Source organism: Poromitra crassiceps (genome assembly GCF_964638095.1).
Source record: "Poromitra crassiceps genome assembly, chromosome: 5".
Taxonomy (NCBI): Eukaryota; Metazoa; Chordata; class Actinopteri; order Beryciformes; family Melamphaidae; genus Poromitra; species Poromitra crassiceps.
The window spans coordinates 41,016,898-41,022,059 of NC_139642.1; positions in this window are offsets into that span (position 1 = coordinate 41,016,898).

The window sequence follows — 5,162 nt, forward strand, 5'->3', positions numbered from 1 at the left end:
GATGCATATATATATATATATATATATATATATATATATACATGTATGTATATATATATATATATATATATATATATATATATATATATATATATATATATGAATGAACTGGATGTGCAGTCTATACTGATCCGATTCTGTATGGAAATGTAGGGACTTGAGCATCCTTGAGAGCATATTGTGTAGGTATACTCTTCCACCAAGTACATCATACAAAAATGTCTGATTCGTTCTAATTTTAAACGTGGTTTTCGAATGGAGCCTTACTGTCATTTTCATTCTCCAGTAGGATTGAGTCCCCACATAGGAGGCCACTCGAAGTCCTTAGAAGAGATTTCCGAGACACCAGAAACATTCTGTTTCATTCACATTCGGAGGCCTCAAGTGCATCTATTTTCGATATAAAAAGCGACATAAGAAAGGCTCCATAATAATGTTTGATAAAATCTTCTCCGGTCCGGTAAAAAGATATATGAATAAGAATAATGCATTTCTATTTTGAGAAAGTAAGCTTAATCCATTTCAGCAGATTCATTACAAAAATATTATAGTTTAATCTTTATATGAAGGGGTTATTACTAGTAATAACCCCTTATTATCCCGGCCCTTACTATTACTAGTAATAACCCTTTCATCATTATAAAATAATAGTTTTTATGGGGGTTTTGTGAGAATTTTCACCGGCAATTGAGGCAACTATTTAGCCTCATTGGAATGCTTTTAGTTGCCTCATGTTGCTTTTAAAACTCACAAAAGTTGCGGCAGACACATAGGCCTAGTGCTGATTTGCATTTGTGATCGTGATTTAGTTACTTCAAAGTTTGTGTCTTTTTGTGTGGGTTTTCTATGTTAACCCACTTATCGTGAACTCGTATAATCAGTTGGCTATTGGCTACACACATTTGTTACTGAGTGAGATTGAGTCTGGCATTGGATCTTTGTCGCATGTCATCTGCTTTTCTCTCCCCAATCTTTCCTGTTTCATCACTGTAAACAAACAACGAAAATAAATAAAGTAAACCATAAAGTAACGTAAAAAAAATATACCTCACTACCTGGCCTTAAAATGTACAGCATCGATTGTAAGTGTTGCACATAAGACCACCTCGAGAGCAACTTAGAATTCACAGTGTACATTCTGCGTATTAGTTTGTTTGCCCTTTTTAGTTTCTTATGGGCTCACAAGGAAATCCTATAATAAGAATGCCAAGCGAGTGAGTGAGCAGAATTGTTTTCAGTCTATGCCATTTTACGTGCGATCACGCTGAATCTTTCAGCAAGTGTAAAGAGCACCCCTGTGGATGACCTAACAGAGCCGGATTTTTGAATTCGGTAAATAGGGCTGACTAATGGGCAAAAATGACTCCACAGGTTCAGCACCATGGAAAGCTCCAGAGATCAGGAGCCCACAGGTGCTGCAGAGTGGAGGAGGCCACATGTGAGCAGGGTTATAATCAGCCAATTTTGGACTATGAAAATTCTCTAGGACATGTAGGCCAGCTCTGTGAGCGAGGCCTGACTAAATGGCCTGTCACACAGGGACAGGTATTCTGCTAGTACTACTGTGAATACATAGAGGGAAGATCCTGAGGATACAGTGTTGTCATAAACAAGGATTGGGATATGACATGCACAAAGAGGATGTTTTAAACCCATGAGACTGCATAAGTCAGAGAGGGATTTCACCATGCACATTGTTTACTAACTGGCTATGATGGCAGTTTTCTGCTGCTTGTGCTTTCCAGATAAATGCATACATAAGCTCAGTTGGACACTATTTGTATCATGTGTATTTGAAATGCTGTACATAGTTACTGTACACTTTTGAGGGTTCTGGAATTAATCTGGTACAAAAAAACATGCAGTGCAGATGATGGACAAGGTATGTGAGATTTCTGTAGGGACAAACAAGGTGAAAGGATCTTCCTGCCAAGAATTCCTCACCATGACCGAAATGATGAGCTTCCCTTCACCTTTGTCAGACGGCAGTTCCCAATCAGACTGGCTTTCTCAGTTACCATCAACAAAGGGCAAGGACCAGAGAATGACCGAGTTGGCATCTACCTACCTCAGCCAGTGTTTGCTTATGGCCAGCTCTACACAGCCTTCTCCAGGGGAAAGCAAGCCAGCAGTGTGAAAGTACTTATTGAAGGTAATGAGGAGCGAATAACAGACAACATCATCTATAAGGAGCTGCTTTAATGAAAGCAGCTGATCATTTCGCTGGTATAGGATACTGGAGGACTACATCATAAGCAGTCATACAGTCTAGTATGAAGCGAAGAGACTTGAATGGCAGATGACACAGGATGCCCCATTAAAGGGGTCAACACTGGATCCAATGCCATGATTTTCCCTGCAGCTGTGTGTCTTTCTGCATGATGTACTGTGCCACAGAGTTCAGGCACATAGAAAAACCATGACCTGGAAAACAAGTTTAAACAGCATGTACCACCCAGAGAATTTCTCTCAGGCAATTATCTCCAGCCCATATCCAGTTGTTATGATTTGCAAGATACACAAGAAAATGGAATAAAGTGAAAAGTGAAAATTGTACTTCTACCTCCTGCTGAGTCAGTTTCTCCAAGAAATATTGGAGAGGTTTGTTGTTTTTGTTTCCTCATTATTCATCCATACAGGGCACATGTTAAACAATTATGTAATGCCTGAGGAGACTGGAGGAAGTGTTTTGAGCACCTTGTCCTCTTTGATTTGGGCAGCAGGGAAAGACTAACCTTGCTTGCAAGATGGATAACCTCGCGAGATCAAAAGAGATTATTCTCTCGACTGGTTTAGTGAAACGTAATGTGGAGCTAAACCGTCCATCTGGCAGCGTCAGGTTAGGGAAAGACGGCCATTGGACATACTAACTACTGTATACGTTTCTGGGTTGAAGCAGAAAGACGGAGGTAGCTAAGGGTTTTCGGAGCTCCTCACCACTTCTCCCTTCACCTCTCCTTGGGTACCTTAATGTACTGTATCTCCTCTCCTCCAAGTAAATTCTTGGTTGTCAATCTGGGCACGAGAGCACACCTTCACATCAACAAAGCTTTGCATGCATGTGGCATTGTGAGAGCAAAATGATTGATTAGCAGCAACAACAGCATCTACAGTGAGAATGTAAGAGAACAGAGAATTCCCGCACACTATCCTTTTACTTGAAATAAACCTTATTATTGATGCATATCTGCTCCTAGACCTTCATCAGGTAAAAAAAAAAGTGTTTAACTTGAGAGCTATATTATTCAATGTTTGTATATAAATGTATGTAGTTACAGTCCCTTCCCTGTGGAATGTTCATAAGGGTGGATTGTGCCCTAATTGACTAAATGCATGTTCCTCAGTTTTACCTGATGAAGGTCTGGTCTGAAATGTATTTCTTCTGATTTATATAATAAAGTTTATGTTGTGTGCATGCGTGTGTGTCTTTCATGCACGCCCACGCCCCAGGTCGGATTGGGCTGAAAATGTGCATGGCGGTAGGTTATAATCGTGAAGGTCATGGGCAGGTTGTAAAGTCCTGGAAACCATATGGAAAGTCCTGGAAACCACCTAGTCTGGTATATAATAAAGTTTATTGCAAGTAAAATGACAATGTTCTGGAATTCTCTCTTCTCTTGCCTATGGACATTTCCTCCTACGCACCTGTCTACAAGAAACTGAAGGTGTGCATAATGAACCTTTACAGTCAAGAAGTGAGAGAATATAAAAATAACACACAGACAAATTGTGTTTTCAGCAGTATCATCTCTTGCATTTCTTCAGGTTGCATGACGTGTTATTGAGTCTGAAGATGTCATACTGCTGACAGCTCACTGATAATTTGGAAGAATGTGTTGAAATGTCCATATAATAGAAGGTCACTCTTGGATGTCATTTTCAACACATCTGTGTGTATGGGGGGGACACGTATTTGGAGTTGGAACATTGTAAGTGTTGAGTATGGAACTGTTTGAAGCTTTGTGCTCCACCTTCGTGCTCTAATTATTACTCTCCATCTTTGCTTTTGAAGACAGAGACCCTCTGGATGAAGTTTGATGATGTATTGACCTCCTGGGTGGGACTCATCGTATTGAACCTGATCCTATTTAATTATTATTATTTTTTTCCCGATTTTTTATCCCATTTTATCCCCCATTAGTGCTCATTTGATTTCTCAATCCTGGTTGCTACTCCATCCTCTGCCGATCTGGGGAGAGCCGAGACTGGCTCCATGCTTCCTCCGAGACATGGGCAGTCAGTCAGCCGCTTCTTTTCACCTGACAGAGGAAGCTTCACCGGTAGGACATAGCACGTGGGAGGTTCACGCTATTCCAACCAGTTCCCCTCCCTCTGAACAGGCGGCCTTAACGACCAGAGGAGGAACCACATTAGCAACCAGGATATTGCATGTTTTTGTGAAGGGGGTTCCTATATGAAGGAAACCCCCGGGAGGCACGGGGAGAACATGCAAACTCCACACAGAAAGGCCCTTTTGCCGACCCCACCCGGGCGGTGGGCACTCGAGGACATGCGGACGGGCACGCATTCCTTCAGCGTTCACCTCGTCCCCAGGTGGGAATCGAACCCACGACCTGCGAGCTGTGAGGCGATAGTGCTTACCACTGCACCACCGTTACCGTACCTCCTACCTGATCCTATTTAAAACAGCTAGTTTTATTTTTGAAATCTAGCAACGGACACCTTGTCCTATTGGACCAATGAGATGCTGTCCTCCTGAGCTTTGGCCTCCTGATTGGCTGAAGACTTGATTCCTTCGGCTTGGCTGGATAGAGCTAGATTTCATTGGCCTTGTGGAGTAGATGACTGGTAGGTCCTTTGATGTTAACATCAATGCCTCTGCACACCAGAGCAAGGCTTTAGGAAGTTGGAGTCTTGACCTCCTGGGTCAGACTAATTTGAATCTTTACTTTTTGGATCTTGGTACAAGGAGACTGTAAAGGTGATGTGCCTCAAGCATGTTGTCTTTGTGGAGTGCCCTGGCAAAGGTGTGGAGAAAGAGAGAGGGAACCGGGGTAAGATCTATGAATGTGCCGTGGTAGCTACTGTTGTCAGCCTCAGTAGGGAGCATTGCAGTGATATTCTTTAATGTATCTTTATGCAGAACACTGCAGTGTCCAGCATGCTCATCATCCCATCCTCCATGAACCCTCACTTACTCA